Below are 21,661 nucleotides of genomic sequence, written 5' to 3'. Positions count from 1 at the left end.
AAAATCGACTCAAACCAGTTTCCTGGGAATCACTTCTGCTAGCAAATTAACCCATGTTAGCATTCTTAGGCCGATCAGTTCATTATTAAATAATAAATAATTACACAAGAGATACTAATCGATGGAAACACCTAGTCATATAATGTACGAGTTTCGATGTTTTCCCTCTGCATAAACTGTCAATTTGAAAATTAGCCAAAGACAAATTGGATATTTTCTGATGAACCATTGACTTATGATTTCACCGTGTGCTCAGAATTATTCATGGAATTCTTTGTGTTTCCCTGGACGTAACAGCAAAATCGCCCGGTTCAGAAGCTAATTTTCCCCAATTGGTATGCTGGCTTTTTTGTCACCCATTATTAGATAACTCCTGGTAATTTCCATGCCACATTCAAGAGCACACTGAACTTGCCCTCATTAAATACACGTGCCACTTAACCAGTTTTCGCTGAAATAAGAATATTCTTGTGCGGCAACTTTTGTTCCGTTGTCGTCAATGGCGATGATTTTCAGATTCTATCAATGTAACTGCAAATTCATCGAAATTTAACAATAGACCGATGAGTATGTAAAAGATACACTGTGGGAAAAAAGCTCATCAGGGTTTTTTTTTTCAGTGATGAACGTGGAGTAGGGTGGAATGTGGATGGTCATACTTGAAGGGGGTAAGGTGCTAATCTTTGGGTATTCACAGCGTAACAACGGAGGTTTCAAGATAAACACAAAAAGTACGAAGCTGGTAGTAACGGCTAGTCTGGGCTCTCAACTGAATATTTTTTTTCGCTCTTATGATGCAATCGTTTCGCTGAAAAAAAAATTGTTTTCATATTATCTGAAATCATTCTGCCGCTTGATGCAACTTTGCTTCTTTGTTGTTATTGTTGATAGTTTGGTTGGCAAATGAGTGCATTATAATTACTGGCTTTAAGCAATTATTGAAGAAAACCCCGAAGCATATGACTCCACATTTGTGATGACACTGGATGGAAATTATGTCAGTTCATTATTCTGCATTGCGCTGTCATGATTAGCAGTTTGTCAATACTAAATAAGACTTTTAAATCTGAAACGCGTATATTCATAAAAACAAACTCCCTCCAAGATTACCTAGCATGCTGTGACGAGGGAGTTAAAAAAGGAAAAAGCTTTGTAAAACTAGAGAGGAAACCTGAGGTTAAGCGCTGATAAAACCCTAAATCAAGGTATGACTACTGTGGAAGGAAGGTTGAATGGTCACAACAGTTAAGATGTGAAACTATGCGACTTGCGGTTTCGTCTAGGGCATTAGAGGCTGCCTCACCCCTGCCCTGAGAGCAGCGTGACCGAAGGGACTACAAGGTGGTATTTGCTCCATTGCATAAATTCAAAAACACGGTATGTGTATGAATTATAACCAGGACAAAACCATCTAGTAAAATTCAGGTCTAAGCCGGCCAAAGCTAAACAATTTTCTAAACAGTCTAGTTAAGATATTGTCGCGAACAGTTAACTTTAGCAAAACCTAAAAAACTAAACGAAACTTCAATTGTGATAATCTAGCCCTTAATGAAGGGGCAACTCAGAGCTCATCCGTCGGGAATTTTAATCTAGTTTCCCATATATTCATTACGGAATCAATTGAATGGAACCCAGTACGTAATGAGTCAGCCCTCCTTTCAGCATGGTACGATGCTTCAGTCGTCTGATTACAAAACCTTACCCACAGGTAAGCATCTGTCCCCGGTAAAAGAACCGCTTCCGGAGAGAACACGCCTTTGGACAAACTGTTTTCGGACAAACCACAACCCTCTGATTGTACCAAGATTGAGGGGAATGAAATATCCGAAGCTTATGTTTTTAAGGGTAAACCAAAGTGGCAGCCGTCTTCGAATGATCTTCAATCCTTAGCCCAAAGGACAGCGAAGAAAGCTCCGTGCAAAACATCCCTTCTTTATCAGGCAAGACTACCGATGCCAACAGTATCGGTGCGTTTATCGGGAACTCCTCATAAACGAATAGTTCATGTAGCATTGTTTCTCCCTCAACGATGTGTTAGAGTATGAAATGCTTACTGAGGTCCCATTATTGAACAAGTGCTTTCTTTGGCCTCTAATTGAGAACATAGTGGCTTTGAAGTTCTGGCACAACTGGATGTGGATCTTACTATGCAGTAGACTGAGGAATGAACGGATGCACAGCTCAAGTTTCATCCAAAGACAACAGGCGAATTAGGAACTTACATTTCCGCCAGGTTGATTCGCTGTATACCAATCGAAGCATTAGGTACCATCTCTGCTTGATGACATCAAAAGACCGTTAGGCTATTCTCATAAAGGACCTACGTGATGATGACACCGCAACGACTAATAAACCATAATAAATGAAAAGGAAAACAAAGAGATTATTTGGTGTTCTGCTTTGTTTTTTTCTCATTTCTTCTACGGTGGGGACGAAGGTCCTAAGAGAATATGTCAACAGTAGAAGCATTAGGACTACGCACCATTATCACTCCTAATTGATAACACCAGATCAAGCCAGCTAGCTAGTAGAACGAAGCGTTGCTGGTTAAACGACAGGAAATTGAAACATCGAAGGAGCAGGACGGGCATCAACCTGGCATGACCAATTTATCAGAATTTACCAACTTAATTTTGAAGTGCATAAGAAAACAGGTCTGTACAATTTTTACCAACTTCTCCAAAACTTCTGATTCTATTTGACACACTATATCGGCGATCACAGTGGTGCGTTCGAAGCATGTTGCCAATCAAAGTAAAGAAATATTACTCACTTTGTTATTAATTATTAATTAAACACCAGGCCAGGGTTTTCTTAATACCTGAACTTTAAAGGGCAGCTTCTCTACTCAAGTTACCCTCATCGTGTGGTAGCTTTTGTGCTTCCCCTTACCTAGAATGTTACATTAATATATTGGCTTGCAACTTGGTGGGCTGGCTTCATTTTTAGCCACTCATAAAAAGACAGTTATTAAAAGGTTGTAATTTTTTTTATAGCTGCGACCACCGCCGGCTTTCGTGTCAAGTTTTGGAGGCTGAGTTCAAACAGTTCACCCAAATGAACAAACAAATTTGACTCAATACTTACAGACGAAGATTCTTGCAAGGAACACGAGCCCGCGAGAGCGGACATAGGAAGTAAGAAGGCATGAAAATCGTAATTGAAGAAAACCTGGCTATATGCAGCAAAATCTGACGAAGAATACGAGACGACCCTAAATTTCATATAAAGTTACCTGGATTACTCAGATCTTGAATAAATATATCTCTGAAAGATCTTCTTAAACGAGATATAGCGGTTTAGTCCTTTCAGAATAATTACACGATATTCGACAATTTTTTCAAATTTTTCGCCCCAAAAATCCATTTACCATTTTCCAGTTTTCTTCAACATAGGCTGGTGGTGCCGAATTTTACTCCTCTTCCCTGAATTCGGCATAATAATGGATATACCAGCATATCAGTTTTATAAACAACGAAACCTCCCTCCACTTTTCCTATCATCCAACCTATTTACCACATTGCAAGCACTTTTCTCTCTGAACATTCAATCGGAAATGATGTTTGTACAGAATAACAGAGGCATTGATGTTTAAAGTTTTTCCAAATGAAACCTGTATACCACCTTTTCCATATAAACTGGATATCGTGAATATTAGTCGTTATCCCAGAGTTCTACACGATGTGTGTTTTTTTTTTGTATAAATTTCGAAAACGTTAAAGAGTAACAAGAGGGACAACAATGTTTTAATAGCACTTGTATAGAGGAGGAAACCCTCGAGTACCAAGCAAAAATGACAATAACCAAATGAAGGCATTAATTTAAACTGACAAGATGGGAGTTGCAGACGATCTAAACGTTGACGACGATCAGCCTAATGTTTGAATCGCGACGAAGCCTACAAACTTTCCCGATCTCCAATTTGCACTAACAAAGGCTATAATAAAGGTCACTGAAAATTTATTTTAAAGGGGAAAACCCTTGAGCTATATATCTCTCCTTTAGACAATCAAAAATATTGATGACCATTTTTAATTGTAAATAAGTGGTTTTGCACCCAGATTGTGCAAGGTTTTAAATAGCGGGTTTACGGACGTTATAATTCACACTCATATCAGGTTTTTGAATTTTTATATTCAGAGTTAGAAACACCTGCAGCCGCTTTTGGTAACACTGGTCCGGCTAGAGGTGAGGAACCATCTGACAAATTTGCTTCTGCCCTACCGAACGAAAACATTTATAGCGTAACGAATTTACCAAGTCCACATCGATATTGTTGGCCCTATGGTAGAAAATCATAGCAAAGATATTCCCTCACCGTGATATTGATTGTTTCACGTGTTGGCGGAAGGCCATTGCAATCGAGGACACTTTAGAGAGCAACGTCGTGGAAGCATTCTTTGGAACGCTCGTGTCTTTGTTCAATATATCAACAATAATAACAATCGATCGCGGATTGTAATTCGACTGATAACTGCTCGATTCGATACCGAATCTAATGAACTACGGGGGAGATGAACCGCAGAAGTTACCCGGCGAATTATTCATGGAAGCACAACCAGGTTAGGACCAACTCACTTTTTGGAATACGTGAGTTTTATGATGAGGGAGCTACAAATGTAACTTGTTAACACTGATGAAGGGAACACGTGGTTCCCGAAATATCGGTATTTGCAAGAATAAATATCCACACCAACGAAAAGTTTTTTATTATTTCATACAAATGCAGGTTGACAATGCATTCGCACGGCACTACACATATAGCGACATCGGACCTATGTGTCAGAGGATCGATTAAAGCTAGCAATTGTGCGATCTAGAAGATAACATTTTCTGGAAGGCCGAAAAATAAAACATGTGATATACGCAGAGCATTTTCCTTTGTTATGCCCCAAATTTTCTAAAGGATACCGACAACCAGATTGCCTTGTATTGACTACAAATATCGCAAAAGAAAAAATAGAACAAATGCTCCTTTACTCTAAAGAAATTACATACATACATCAAAAATGAATACTAAACTTTTGTAAAGAAATTTCTGCGATGCTTTGGAACCTGGTTTTAGTTTTCTTCGATTTGACCTTGGCTACCTCCTCCGCAGCATATGATGTTTTAAGAAAGAGGTCCCAGTCATCACCTTTCCGGAACTTCTGTCGTAGCAACGTAATCTTTCAGTTAATTGTTCAAATGGTATTAGTCATGGCGACCCATTTTCGAAAGTTACTTCTGGCTAGGAATACCAAATTTAGCCAAAATGCTTCTAATCTCCGTTGTTCGATTTAAAAGTATTTCTAAGAAAATCGTGTTTTCTTTGACCTTTTGTTTTTTGTGTTTGCTGGAGATACATTTTCCGCATTTGTTCAATAGAATTGTGAAGCGTATGTACAAGAGAGTCATGTAAACTTCATTATTTTGGGTGTTTAGTAACTCGTATCTTTCCTATGAATATACTAAACAAGTTCGGTTTCTATCCGATACAAAAGCTATCTAAAGAACTTCGCTTTATTTTTTACTAATCCTAACCACAAAAAATATACACATAGTGCGCATTCGTGGATATACAATGTTAATGAAGACCTATTGTAAGCTGAAGCTAAATTTCAATGAACTCACACCATATACAATCTTACCCCCTTTAAAATCGCCATTCAAACAAACACCGACTACCAAAATAGCAATCGCAAGTTTGCATTTATTTTTAGATAGTAGGGAAATCCCAAACCCAAAATTAAATATTTTGTATTCCAATGAAGAACTTTGTGAAGTTTTTGCTAAGATGGTAATCTTATTGTGAGATAGGCTACAGCCCACATTTATGACGATGATAATTAAATCCACTACACAAACAATCGTGAAGTAATGACTTAGATAAATATAAATAGTTTCCGGTATTCAGATACGATTACTTGTTACAAAGTAGACAAGTAGAATTACTCGTGCATGACTTTCTTAACCCTCATTGCTTCCCATACCATTCCTTTGATATCAACATTTTAATATATTCAAAAATAGTGTTAAATCGTTTTGCTGATTCATTAGAACACTGATCGATTTAACTACTTTTTTCTTATGTTAATATTCATTGATTAACTACTATGACACGAAATCAAGTAACAGATACATGCTGTGCTTAAAAAAAGACTTGGATTTTTACTTATAAGTTAGCCGGTCATTAAAGATGGAGTTACTAGTAAAAAGTAGATTGGAGTTGATATTTAATGCAGAATCTGGAGATACCTGTAGATGTGCAAGAGGTTGTAGCATTGAAAGATAACTAAAAGGACGAGGCTTCCGGTTCCGAAATTCTAGATTTGAGCAGCTCGAGCATTGCGTAGTCAAAGTTGCAAATTCGGCGATGAAAGTGTAGGGGGTGTAAGCCGTTTTGGCGAAATATAACGTTTGATATACCAATTATTTGAAAGACGGATAAAAGCTGTACAAAAAAGTAATGTATGTGGAAACAAAGAAAAGTAAAGTATGCCTCGACTATCTTCAGAAATGGATGAGTATCTTGAATTTAGCTGCATTGTAAGCATTTTAATATCTTTTCTACGAAAAAAAATTGGAAGGCGGCAAACAGCAAGGTAAACGCTCCCTCGCCGGCTTAGGCATTGGAGAAATTCCACTATACCATGCATTGACCTATATACACATACAAATAATTAATGCAATAAGTATAAAAATCACGATTTGCGGCTTAATCCTCACTTAAAACCAAATCCTTCCTGTTAAGTTTTAGGATTGACAAGCTGTCTGCGGATTTCAAACCTGATTAACTTCATTTAACTTATTTTATTTAGGGAATGAAGGATCCTAAGTCCGCATCCACTTGATCTCGGATCGGGCCAAATAGAGAGCAACTTACTTTCTCTTTCTTGGTCCATGGACCCCTTAGGCTTAGCATTCCAAGCTTCTAGGCGGCTCCACGTTTTTGTATTCTCATCCTTCAAACGAAATATTATATTTTCAGCTCTGTTCCAAATATTGATGAATTTCCGCTCAACATAATTCGTGATCATATCATATTCTGGGAATTATATAAGGTGAGTATTTTACATCTTCTTCGATCACGCTGCTCCCAGGGAAGAGGCGGGGCAGCGTGTGACGAGTTGTTTCGTTGATTCTCTATTATGTCCTAAAATATTTATTAATTCTTCCTTAGAATGAGGGTCTTCACTAGAATTGATTATTTCATATACCATATATTCTTATTTTTTTAAAAATGCGGGCTCCTAATTTCTCATCCACTTAATGCCGGATTATATACTCCTTTGTCTTATTGGCTGTAGCGAATGGTTTTCTTGATAAGGAGAATTTCATTATTGATCTTTGGCTTGTTTTCCCATTTCAACTCTTTCACAAATTGTAGCGATAACTACCTTACTACTAAGCTCATTTATGATATGAAAATGGCCCAAGTTTCGTATGCCACCACTTCTTAAAAGTGGGTGATTGCGGCGATTTTTCAGCGAGATTGGAGGAGGAGTCCTTCTTCCTCTGGTGTTGAAAAATCGTCCTTGCTTTAAAGCACAATAATTTTTTCAGGGATCCGGATAGCTGAGTGCTTAGAGCACAAGGCTGTCATACGGAAGGTCGCGGTTCAAATCTCACTGGTGACAGTGGGATTTGTATCGTGATTTGACGTCGGATACCAGTCGACTCAGCTGTGAATGAGTACCTGAGTCAAATCAGGGTAATAATCTCGGATGCCGGATTTTACCTAATACTAGCACTAAGTGCCAAGCATTTAGGCTCGGACGATCCTACCTACTTAAAAACTAAAGGGGCACTGGTGGTGGTGGCGGGTGGTAGGTCAGTGGGAGAATCCGTCGAGTACTCCCCGCAACATCGAGCACGTATGCAGAATGGTGTACTTCTGCATGATTTGAACCAGACTGTGCGAAAGTCCCAGGACATCAAGGGAAGCGGCAAGGGACTTAGGTACAATACCTGTAGCTGACAATATTATGGGAACTATAACCACCCGCTCGAGACGCCAAATTTCTTTGATTTCACGAGCCAATGGCCAATGTGCCGTCCTGAATGGCACACATGAACCCCTCCGTCGCAGCAAAGAGCTCCCCAGCACGCAGCCATCTGTTCGACAGATGCCAATCAACAAATGGCTGCCAAAGACAATTCACGTGTTTACCGTGCATTGCCTTCAACTTCCATTCATCGATCCGCTCTTGATCCGACTTCACTCCACTCAGAGGATTGAAAGATCGATCCTTTAAGTTAAGTGGAGTCAGTCCACACTCTGCCTTACAGACAGCCGTATGCAAGGGACTCGCCTGTTCTTTGCTGTAAAAATAAGTGCGTAGCAAGTCGACTTGGCGATGATGTTGTGCCGCCACGTCAACCACGCCCCTACCTCCGATGTCACGAGGCAGGTTCATCCGCTCCACGGCAGGCTTTGGATGATGCATTCGGAACTTGGACATAGTTGTCCGTATCCGCCGCTGGACGTTTTCCAGACCGGTGTTCGTCCACGGCAATATACCGAATGCATAAGCCAGTGAAGGGATAGCGAATACATTCAACGCGCTCATTTTATTCTTCCCCGAGAGATGCGATTTCAGCACCAGCTTTACACGTTGCAGGAATTCGGACAGCAGAGTTTCCTCCAGATCACCAATTCGAGCATGGGTTCCTTGCAGAATTCCTAGGTACTTGTAGAAGTCTGTCTCGGTCATAGCTTCGATGTGGAGGTCACCAATGTTATGTCCGGCATGCGGCTCGTGAGTACCTTTGCGGATGGCTTGGATTCGACACTTGCCTAATCCAAACTCCATGCGAATATCACGGCTGAATATGTCTATTATCCACAACAGATTTGTAAGATGGCTGTCAGTACCAGCATACAACTTGATGTCATCTAGGTACATCAAGTGTGTCAGTTCGCACTTAGCACGTAGGCCACACTTTATTACAAAACCATGCCCTCTAACATCATTCAGTAATCATGAAAGGGGGTTCAGTGCCATACAAAACCAAAGGGGACTCAACGAGTCCCCCTGGAAGATGCCCCTCCGTATACGGATGGGCTCTGAGGTATTAGCACCCTCAGATGTACGCACCGATAAGGTGGTATGCCACCCTTCCATGACTGTCGCCAAAAACTTTATTAGTTTCGGATCAATACGATACAGATGTAGGATGTCGATTAGCCAGGTATGCGGAACGCTATCAAAAGCCTTGGCATAATCGATATAGCAACTGAAGAGGTTTCTTTAGCGTCTAGTTGCTTGTCCTACAACTACCGAGTCGATAATGAGTTGCTCTTTGCAACCCATTGACCCAACTCGGCAGCCCTTCTGCTTCTCGGACAGAATGTTGTTGGTCTCGAGGTGCGCATTGATCCTTCCACTAATAATGGACGTGATGTAGAGGGTTAGTAAGCAAGTGATCGGCCTTGTGTCTGCGGGGTCCTGCACCGTGTTATTCTTAGGGATAAGGTAAGTAATCTCCGCAATGAGAAAAGGTGGAAATTCCTCCGGCCGACTCATGATCTCATTTGTACTGCGTGCCAACCGACTGTGTACGCTGGTAAATTTAAACGTAGTATTACAAACACCGATGATGTTGAACGTTCTGGACGATCGAGTTAGGTTACAGCTTCAGAAAATATCGACGAAATCCACCTAACCGTCTTTAATTACAAAAAAGGGAAAGTGCGTGGGATTGCTGATGTCCATGGGTGCTGTACTCACTACTATCAAAAACAACACGCAATTGATGATGTTTTTTGGAGCTGCTTCAGCGCAGATAGGTGTCGTCGGTAGGTGCCGGCAACCCAGCATAATCCTAAAAATTTGTGCGATGTGATGCAACAATAGATGAGATATGGATACAATCGGCGTGGTGTCACCCAAAGCGACAGAAGGAACACAAAATTAGCCGGAAAGTTGTTGGACAGTATGTTTTGAGATGCAGATTATCTCCGAAAAGTAAAACCGTTACAGGACAATATAACGTTACATTATTGGAGCGGCTAAGAGATGAAACCTAGGAAAAGTATCCCCAGGTGAAGTAAAAAAGATCATGGCAATGATAACCATTAACTGAAAAGGCAATGACGAAAATTCGTTCCAGACATGGGACAGAACGATTACTTTTTGTTCTCGAACTTGAAGAAATGATTGCAGGGCAGGAGGTGTTACTCGAATAAAGAGCTCAAATGGGAAAAACAAAGCGTTGAATAAATCTTATTTTACGAAAGGTGGAGGAACACTGGAAAAAGTGTAATGATCCTGAAGGTGATTACCTCAAAACGAGATAGCAAGTCCTATTTTTTCCCTAAAAAGGAGGTGTTATTGTTAATTATTTTTTCAAAGGTCTGTATTCCACACGGTTGAACTAAGAAGCATTGGTTTAGTTTTTGGATCGACAGTGATCCCGGGTGGAGTTTAATAGTCCTCATCATATATTTTCCTGGTGTTCCATATATATTCCTCCTCCTGGTAGCCATGATTACAGTTTTTATGGCAAGTATTTCGAAAAACACTCGAATATTAGCCCAGATTCTGGTGAGGAGTGGTGATCACCTCATCATATATCCCACTCTAGTGACGTAGTGTATAAAGAAGCTCTTCTCTCTTCAAACATTAAGGATAATGATAATGATGGCTAAATGTAGGGATTCACCTCCTGAGAATTTACAATTTCTCTTTCGTCGGTTAATCAGGAAGTCTACTATGGCATCCCTGTAGCTTTCTAACATTGTTCATATTAACAGGGTGCCCAACCAGACAAGCGGAGCCTATGGGTCTTTTTATCTCTTGTCGCTTTCGATTTCATCAGTACCACGCCGAAGTAGATGATGATTGTGCTTCAAGGAAATGCAGAATTTTGGGAACTGATGGGGCCACTATGTTCGGGAACGAATAATCTAACGAAGCTCTTTGTGAAGTCCGGTGCTGAAAGTGCTAGAAGTGTTGACCAATTTCGGCCCTTTGTTCAACAAGTGAAACTTGGCGGCGACCTCCATAAAAAAGTACTAAACGTACCAAATTGTAAAAAGAATAAATCCATGCACCTAGTGGACTGTTGATGTGTTTTTGAAGTTTTGCTTGCCCTACTGCTGTAAGCCTGTCACTTCCAGAAGGAAATCAGATCGCAACATATTCTTATAAAATAAACAAGAAAGACTGTATGGATGCTTTCTATTACAAGCAGCAGTGATCAGAGGCACAAACCTTTTCGAGGAGCGCTAACTGCGATCGATGCACCCGAGGAGCGTTGATTGCCACCAAAGTTGCTGTTTTGTTTGTGCAAAGCAGTCAACGGGAGCAACCGATTCTTAGAGTCCGCTCGTATATAAGAGGTTAGAATATATATTTTTTTAAATTGCACTTAAATTTGAAGTTTTAAGTGATCAAATTAAATAAATAAAAAATAATTCAAGTCAACCATTTTTCCTTTGCCTTCAAATGACTTCCATTTTACTTCAAGACATTTTTTCAAGTGCAACCTGTACCAATATTGACAGTAACTGCACCGACATTGATTGACTGCTTTCAATTTTTATTATTGTTCTCAAACTAAGCTCTGAAAGAGGCTTAAGAACAATGCCTTTCCGCTAAGACGATCTTGACGTCATATGCAGAAATAAAATTAATTATAAAGTAAGTGCTTTCAGACTGGGTCATAATAACAAAACAGCAGCATTATCATTGTTTACATTCGGGTTCTGCAGAGCTGTTTTCCTGTGCGGAATAAATAATGAATAAAAAAAAATATGACCAACGTTAGGTATGTTTGGTTCAGGGTAGTGCGGCATTGTATCATGTAAGATTCAGGTGATATTGCATGTTAATCACTGTGGACAAAAGTGATTGTTGACTAAACCCTGGATTAGATTTGTAAATAAGCGATAAACATATTCTACGTCCGCTCACTGTATTTAGTCAGGTGACTGCAGCATTTTTTCTTGAGGTGACTATTTGATTTTTGAGGTGATTATGATGCATCACTTTGCTTTTTGTTAGCAGAATACATAAAGACTTTTTATTTGTTTCTGATGTCAATTACGAAGTTGTTAAGGATGAATAACGCAGAATATCTGTATCTGTCATCGATCATTCTTTATTAACACTAAGCTTTAAATGGGAGTGAGCATTACAATAAAGGCCACTATCTGTTTAACAAAGTCAACCACAACTTCAGAGTCATTTTTCAAAGTAAATTCACGCAGATGGTGTATTGACGGTAGCAAACATTTTCCTTCCTGATTTTAGTATCATTAATAATCCACTATCTTACTACACTATACTCTCAAGATGACCGAACTGGGCGTTGGGCTGTCGTAGTGGAAAGTCGCAGTTAAAATCTTGCTAGTGGCAACAGGGATATGTATCGTGACTGGATGTCGGATACTAGTCGACTTAGCTGTGAATGAGTACCTGAGCCAAAACAGGGTAATAATAGCGGAAGAACGCAATGCTGACCACATTGCATCCTACAGGGTATGTACCGTCATTCTGTAGTATACCGTTACAATCTTGCATGAAGTGATTTAACACATTTCAAGGATTCAATTGGATTGTCAAACCAACAACTACATTATTTATTCAGTATACAAAGAAGAAAAGGAAAATACTCAGGAAAATTTTTGGAGTCATAAACTGTACCAGTTATTTGACTACCGATCAGCATCGATTTTAGTCAAATTTTGGAAACTACAGTGGGTTTGCCGCATAGATCAAATGTGCAAGACAAAGATTCCTAAACGAGTGCTAAAAGGCAGAGTCCATTGTAAGCGACCAAAAGAAAAAACAGAGAAAGGTTGGAAAGATTTAACTGACGCAGATTACAGATTCTTTCTAAGATTTAGAAAATGGAAGGTGCGGTCATCAGATCGAGATAATTGGAGGGTGTACATTACAGTAGGCAAGATTCGATTTCAATCACAACGACATCGGAGAAAGAATATTATGCTTTTGCAGATTGCAAGTTTTACCATCAGTTGCCTATTGACATCTACCAAATCTTTGATTACAACATTGGTCATATAGAAAATATGGACGGTCAAGTGACAAATATGTAAATTTTTATGATTTTTTAAAAATCTGCTTCGCCTTTGAAGATAGGAAAATATCCTAGACCTTCAGATGCTTCCCATATTCCAGACTTTAAGATACTTCCTCGATTGTGAGGGCAGCGCTATCAAATAAATAAGGAGAATCACTAATCATTTCAGCCACTCTGATAATTTACGGAAATCTGGCGGGAGAAATCGTAATAATATGGCCTCTTCAGCCCAAAGCAAATATCAGCGCTCTGAATACCAAATAAGGAGAAACCAAAGATTGATATCGAATGTACGTCCAAGGCTAAATAATTCCAATCGATCTGAAACAACGCAATTGTCGGTCGTTTATAAAGCATACAATGATTTTTGACTTCTTCCTTCCGTCATTTTCAATCTCAGAACTACGTGAACCTGTGTTGCTAGGCAATATTCGGCCAACTTCTCGTGAAAGTGTTTTCTATCTTCTCAATTATTCTGGTCTCCTTTTGATTTCATTTTTACCTTTGTGTGCGGAGTGATGAAAGCATTTTTTTTTTGAGTGGTTTAACCTGTGGAAGCATACAAAAACAGTAATTGATAAATTATGGTCAACAGAAGGAGAGAAAGAGCTCCGCCATGCTGTGTATGCAACATGCTGGGCCCAACCCTAGATAAAGGAGGAGAATCTCAGGCAACATATTTAATACTATCCCCTGCAAAATTTGCAGAAATCAGGGAAAGCATAGCTGGGATAACTTCAACATACTAAATCCCGGTGTCGCAATTATGGTGGAAACCTTAAGTTATAGCCTTCGAGATCCAGCAATGTCTGTACGCTCCGAATAACCATTAAATTTTTCCAGGACCTGGTTCACCAATATTCATGCTCCAACGGAAGATAAAGACGAAGCAACGAAGAATCGTTTTTATAGCTACTTAGAGCGACTAAACGATTCGCTGCTCCAGCATGATGTTACTTGGTGAATTTAATACATAATGAAGTAATACATCGGGAGACTATGTGCCACAGAGAGTAATGATAATATACAGCGCTTGGTTGATTCAGCAGTCAATAAAAATAGGTTCATTAGTTTGAAATGCTTCTCGCAACTTCGCATTCACAATAGGACTTCGGCAGACCTTTAACTAAATCGACCGCGTGCTAACTTAAAACGATTAACATACTTGACATTCCTACGCTTCAAAGCCCCAATTTTGAACCCAAACATTATTTAGTGAAAGCCACCTATCGACGCCATATGTCTACAACTCATGGAAATAAAGCAGATTTCACGAAAAATTGGTAATCGACAGACTTGAAAATAAACCTATAACGCAGGCGCATATGCCTTCTGTAATCACATCTCATTCATCACATCTGAATTCTCAGCATAATCAGCGGGAATGAACAAAAAAAATGGCGTCCTATTTCTCGGATCTCCTGGACCCTCCCGGCTCATCTGCATCAAGGAATTTTCTTTGGCACGTGAACACTCATCTCCTGAATTGATACCGCCCATAGGTAAAGTGATATTGCCCTGAATATCAATGACCACGGGCACGTTGGTTCAAGTGTGAGTTTAGAAAACGCTAACTAACCCATTTGTGACTAACACTGCTAGAAATCTCTTCACCGATACTAGAGGGACCACCGTCTATTTATGTTATTTAAGCCTAGGAAAGGTTGACAACTTTATATTACCTAGGAAGTAAGTTATCAAAGGACACAAATGATTGAATTCTAAAAATAACGTGCATACTGGGCTTGATGACAAGGGATTGGAAGGGAGGATTCTCTCGGGCCCTAAGTAGAAATTTCAACTAAAAAATCGATAATATGGGGCTCGGCAAAAATTTCACCTCGAGTCGAAATTTCCACTCTACGACCCTGATGAATAAACAAAAGACTAAGCAGTGCATCTACGAAATGATCATCAAAACTGTGCTATGTTATGGCAGCAAAGCGTAGACCTTAACTTAGGCAACAATAAAAATATGAAATGCATTTGAAAGGAAGAATATTGTGAGTAGTTTGCGTTGTAGATAAGTGATAAACTAGAAGTCTTAACATAATATGACTACAAAGATTCCATTGGGCTTGTCACCTACGACGACGTGAGAATATTTAAAAGGGTATTCAAAGGGAAAATTTATGTAGAGGAATCAGTCGGAAAACCGAGAAAAAGATGGGAAAATGCAGTTCACGCCGACGGTGAAATGCGATTAGATATAAGAAATTGAAGACACGGTCACTGGACCGAGGCAGTTGAAGGAAGCCAAAGTCCAAAACGGTCTGTAGCGTTAGAAGAAAAAGAAATAATTCCCGACTATGATCCCAACCATCGTGTACTATCCTATGAAATTGTATCTGGAAATCCCCCACATCCAAACCTCGGAGGATGACCAATTTTCATCATAGTTGCGAGCAGGGTGACCCAAGCGGTTCGCGGATGATAACACTCTTCTATTGTACATTCGTAAAACACAGCATGACTACGAATTATAACCAGCGTAGATCTGTGATAGTTCGACCAGACCTTGGCCAGAGCTAGATTTTTTATTTGAGGATAAAGGGGTCCTAAGTCCACATCTATTTTATATCAGCCCTTACCAAATGGAGAGCAACTTACTCCCACCGTAAGTCGTCTTCGTCCCTGATTTTTAACTTTGGGTGCTTAGCTCCAAATGGGAGGGGGGTAGACCAAAAAAGATGAAGTAAGTTGCTCTTCATTTAGTCCGATTTGACATCAAATGGATATTTTTTTTCATTAATGAATATCTCAGCCGTACGATTCTTATTCCATAATTTACCAGCTACTTTTCCTTTCACACCCAATTTAAACTATCCCCATGAAGCACTATCAATACTGGCTTCCATCTTCTATACTGAATTTGCAGTTAAATTGTTTTTCGAATCTATGTTACCTGTGTTGTGTACTGGTAGAAAATTACTGCCAAACTTCGCTGGTTGGAACCAAGATGCAGCCAAAAGTTGGGGAGAACAAGTGGTGCGATCATTATGGACGAATGCGCTTGATTATAGCCCTGATATACACAGGGGAAGTTTGTTGATCGAAGGAGAATTCTACTGTGATTTCAAGGCAACTTAAGCATTAAGGGCAATGCATATGATGAAAACTGTTTCATCGAAAGAAAACCAAAGTTTGAGGTTTACACATTCAGAACATCTCCGGAAACAGATCATGGTTTAGATGGTTTAGAGGATCTCTTGGAACAGATAAAGCAATAACAAGGTGAGAAAAGATAGCATTTAATATTATTATGTCGAGGTGGAGAGGTAAGGGGGGAGCTCGTCGACCTACGGAGGAAAATATTGATTGATTAGATTTCTTAATACTTCCGCAAAAGGTAGGACGTTAGCACCAGCTGGAAGATTTTTCCTGAATTTTTTTTTCAATGTTGTAAAAATTTTGTTTTCAATCTTCCGATTCGCGACATGAAGGCATGTGACTAAATCCAGATATGACGATATACGTTAGATTATTTTGGGGCAACCGAACCTGATGTCAAATGAAAGAAAATATTAGAGAAAAAGTTCAGTTTGTGAGAACTGCTTGGGCCACTTTTCCCATATTCTATTCCTTCTTATAAAATTCTATCCATTGAAGGCCATAATCTCAATCTAAACTAACTTCTTTTACTCTCTAAAGTGAGGTACACACGTTTCGCCGTTTCGCTGAGAAATAGATATTTCCTTATCCGATTAACAGAAAAATTAACATAATTTATATATTTATCTATTTCCAAAACTGTGGTAAAGTTACCGGAGGAGATTGTAATATATTCAAAGAAACCATTCTGTTTTTCTGCAATTTTCTTTACAATATTAATATATAGCATATATCAATGTCTACAACTAGTTTTGCTATTATTGAAAATGTGAATTTATAATACATTATTTACATATCTACGTCCAACCTGGTCTCTGATAACTTGTTAATTATAGATACTCCTTAATCTTGTAAATCCCTTGAAGCGGCCGATCTAGAAAAAGCCTGAGTCTGTCTGTCTGCACGAAATAAATTCCGTGTGGTCCAATAACCGTAGAAAAGGTCAGTAATTTCTACGTTAATTCATACTCGTCAAATACGTCCGGCTTTTCTTTGCTGTCGGTGAGTTTCAGTTCGTGTTGAACGAAAACGCAAGAGTTAGTACACCATGCTGGACGATTTGCTAGCCGGCTGGTCTACACCGTTTGCTGTTGGGGGCCTCTGGTTCCATTGGATCCGTGTAGGCCCCCGTCTATACAATCTGTACAATTCCGGTGAAGATCTTCTCTTTGGCCGTTAATTTTACCATGAAAGCCGGACCTAGCCTATCCGTAATGGACGTGAAAACAAGGTAAAACGATTTCTGAATTTAATTTCAATTGGTGGTGTTACCGATTTTGAGTTTTATATTTTGTGGACTATCTTTACCAGAACTTGAATTCGTAAGTTTCTATTTATCCAACTGATGTCTGGGAAAAAAACCAACATCAGCGGAAGATTTGTGAGTTTCGTGAGACCAATTGTTTAGTGATTAAGTAACCTGGAATTCCGGTATAGATGCGATAAAAAATTTGGAATGAATGGTTTTAATACGCACATGTATAGACAACCAGAGTAAATTGCTCCACAGACATTATGTCTCTTTCATCTTCAAGATTCAATGATAGCACTTTTTTCTCATACATCCTGCTCAGTAACCTGCTCAGAATAACCAGTTTGAATATAATAAGCAATAATCAATAATGAACAAGTAATAAAACTGTCTCGCGAAAAGGAATGATTGCTCTAAATCATGTCCTGCTGTTTTGATTTTAAATTTTATAGAAAATTACTCAATAATTTCCTGAAGAAAGAAAGCTTCTGGTGGTATCTAACAGGTATCTTTATGGTTCTTGAATTTTCTGTTTCAAGTTTGGCACGAAGAACAATACTTAATAAGCTAATCGAAGCGGTTTTCAAAAAGGTAGAGATCCAGATTTTCAATCAAAATGAATGATCGTTTTCGAGTTTAAATGCTAGTTTGGTCATGGTAGTTTATGTGTGTCCTTGTGTTGCTCCTGATGCGGTATACTAAGTACCTACAAAGAACTGTCAGTGAAGGTAATGTCAATGAAGCGTGGAAGCAATAAATTTGAAAAGGATGTTTTCGTGGATAATTTAGGTGATTATATAAGAATAAGTTTCAAGGATGATGTTGCAATTCCATTCTCGATCGTCTATAAATAGGCAACGGAATATACGTTTCGATAAAAATTGTAGCATTTGTCTTCTTAAACATTTATTTTCTTAAGACGAAAAAGCTTTTCTGCTCATGACAATATGATCGATTTAGAAATCTTCGAAGGTAGGAAGGAAGCGTAAGGAAGCGTGGAATTAGGATCAGATTGGCTAATAAAAGTCCGAGAAAATGAACACGTAAAATAACCATTCTCACTATCTTTGATTGTTCTGTCCTTGAAAAAAAGTTTTTGTCATTTGGGGAAGTAAGCAATTTTAAACCCACTTAATGTTGAGTTTACGAGAGTTGGTTCTGAAAACTATAGCATTGTAGATAACGAAAAGAGAGAAGTCCCATATCTATGCAAAAAATCCACAAGCGTGTACGACTTTGGACACTTTGGAGAAGATACTGCTCTAAGAAAGTGACCTAAGTGTATAATATGGACTTTGCCGGTTTGTTTCTACAGGATAGGAATGCCTACTTATTTTTTATTCAGCCTTTGCCCGCGGTTCACAAGCTGGGTCGGCTCGTTGTGATCGGTTTCGCGGTTTTATTTTATCAAATGCCTGATCTGGATGCAATGTCGAGGCTTTTAAATTGCCATTAAGCGTATCAAGCCACCGTTGTTTCGGTCGGCCTTTTGGTCGTTTATCATCGACTTCGATGTTCAGACCAATCTTCGCAAGTGAATTCTCGTTAGCGTGAATTACGTGACCACACCTTGGAAGACGCCTCTCTTGTAGTTTTTCTACAATCGGTGGAACGCCATATCGATCGCCGATATCCTCATTTTGGATGTGATCAAAATGTGTCACGCCACCCGCCCAACGCAACATCTTCGTCTCCATTACCGCAAGACCCCGTTCGTTGTGTTTTATAGAAGGCCAACACTCAGAACCATAGAAAGCGACATGACGGGCGACATTACGGTAAATTTTAGATTTGAAACGTTCGTTGATACGTCGATCACAAAGAACACCAGTTGTGAAACGCGACTTCATCCAGGTTGCATTAATGCGTTTACCATTGTCTAAGAGCGTTGATCCGAGGTATTTAAATCGCTCAGTTCTGGGAGGTCACTGCCGCTGACAGTGATTGTGCCCGTTTCATGGGAATCGGTCGTCAAAAATTAAGTTTTATTCAGATTCAATATCATTTTTGTGTATAGGGCGTTGGGCGTTGAATGCCCCGTGTGACGTAACAAGAACAAAGAGGAGTGATGAGAGGGTGCTTCTTTGACGAACACCAACAGAGACACGAAGCGGTTTTGATAGACCCGCTACACCTCCAACTCTACTTTTTGGATCGTGGTAAAGCAATTGAACCCAGTGGTCGAGTTCTTCTGGCACTAAGTGTTGTCATAGAGCATATTAGATGTAAAGAGGGCAATGCTTCTCACAGTGTTTCTTCATGGTGAATTTGTTTTAATTTACTGCTGCGGCACAATTCTTCACTATTATTTTACCTCTTCTTTATTTTCTTTACACCTGGTTATTTGTTTCGGAATGGGAGAAAATTTGCCTTTATATTCCGCCATATTATGTTTTTCACTTATTGATAGTTTCCAATATTGCTCTCGGTGTATTTTCTTTACAAGGTAGATGTCATGCAAACTAGCCTCCTAAGGTGGTCAGTTTATCAGGCAGCCTCTCTTGGTTGTAAAGCAACCAAGGTTTGCCTAGTTGTTGTATGGTTAGCAAAGACTTTGATAGATGGCTTGCTTAGGCTATTTTTCAAGTTTCTCTGTGGTGACCGCGAAAGATTGTCTTTTAGTAGACTAAAAATATGTTGAACTGGGCTGAGACTAAGTTATGGCCATGTTTAGGAGCAAGTGAAACTGCCGAATGGACAAACTGAAGCAATAAGGATTGTTCTCCTTACACTGTTCTAATATGACCTCTTGCCAAGCCGCCAAGTGTTGAAACCAACAAAAAGGCGAACCTCTGAAAGTAAGAAGGAAGACGAACACTACGTTTCCTCCTTGAAAACTATGCCGGTACCAGCCATAGCGCAGCTATACCGGAGAAACGTAAAAAAACGGAAGAAGAAAGAAAGAATCAAGTTGCAGGACTAAGGAAGCTGGTACTACTGACGACCGGAACTAGGAAGACAAAAGCAAAAGCAAGCAAAAGAAGCAAAATTTGAATTAGGAAGCTGAACATTGAAACCTCACGCCCAGAGCAATATTTTGGACTTGCCAACAACATAGCCTCGAGAACGTCCAATAGGTTACGCTACATGAAAGTCAGACTGCAAGAGAAAATTTGGCATTGATCTTCCCACCAGGGCAAAGTGGAAGATCGCTGAAATGTTGTCAGACTATGGCACTGTATTTCCCACCGATCAACTGAAAATTGTCTGTGTAATTGGAATGGGAGTTTTCTCAGAAACAAACAAAATATCTTCCAGAATATGCCGGCGTATTCCAAACGAAGATAGTGCGACACTCTGAATTGGGTATAGTCAGACATCGGACACTAGAAAAATCGAGGAATTCTCTAACTGTAGGGTAAGGGAGTTGATATTTTTTGTGGGGGCTGCATCGAGCTAGAGGTGGTTTTATTTCCCTTGCCTCTGGGAGGTGTGGTATTAGAAACGACGCATAGTAGCGCTAATTTTGTTCTATTTTATAGAGGGATGAACCAAATTGCTAACTTGATAAACCATCTAACCTCAACTCATTGTAGAAGTCCATTCTTTTATATAACGTGAAACAAAGACTGAGGCGAAAAGTTGACAGATTTATAGTAGTAGTGTTTTGTGGTTAATGTGGTTAATATCGTAGACGATAATCACGAGAAGGGCAGAACTATGAGTACTTAGATGAGAGAAATGCTGGAAGTAGAATTTTTTTCTGTCAGATAAAATAATACAGGATATTCTAGAAGTTGCATAGGCGCTTCTTGTTGTTCAAGGGTCATGGTTGCTAAATGTGTCTAGAGAAAACTGCGTTCTGTGAGGTTTTTTAACAAGGTTTTGATGTATTTCTATTTTAGCGGAAATACTAAGCAAACGACTCCCTGAATTATCTGATCGCTCAATAGATTGATAGTGATCACAGTTCATGGAATGGAACGGACTGATTTTCACTTTAATTTCCCGCTATTTTCATTAGCTCAGAATAATTTCATCATCTAAGGGGAACCCTACATCAGGTACTTTGAATTTACCCAAATTTGAAGTTTGTGCCTAAGCCAAGCACTGAATTCAACGACTATTATTATGGTTTTGATGACTGAACATTGTGAGCAATATTGAAAATTCTAGAGAACATTAAAATTTTTATTTCATTATGTTTGTCTGCATATCATCTGTATAAAGTTGTCTTAACATATCCCTTGCGAGCGATGTGATTTTCTTTTAGGCTTGGTGTTCACCAGGATACGCTTTTCCAATTATCCTTTCTCCAGGTCTATT

At 39.3% G+C, this 21,661-nt stretch overlaps 1 protein-coding gene and 1 long non-coding RNA gene across 3 annotated transcripts in view; one reads left to right on the top strand and one right to left on the bottom strand.

Moving 5' to 3' along the window:
- The window catches only part of LOC119654199 (endoribonuclease ZC3H12A), a 164,430-nt gene that overhangs the window by 14,916 nt on the left and 127,853 nt on the right, over positions 1-21,661 (bottom strand). The window lies entirely within an intron of this gene.
- On the top strand, positions 12,097-13,773 carry LOC119654202. Its single transcript, XR_005249797.1, has 3 exons — positions 12,097-12,210; positions 12,282-12,467; positions 12,533-13,773. It is a non-coding gene; the product is annotated as an uncharacterized LOC119654202 (long non-coding RNA).

The sequence above is a fragment of the Hermetia illucens genome, chromosome 4 (genome assembly GCF_905115235.1).
Source record: "Hermetia illucens chromosome 4, iHerIll2.2.curated.20191125, whole genome shotgun sequence".
NCBI lineage: Eukaryota > Metazoa > Arthropoda > Insecta > Diptera > Stratiomyidae > Hermetia > Hermetia illucens.
Note: the sequence above shows the minus strand (reverse complement) of the source record. Positions and strands in the feature narration are given on the sequence as shown.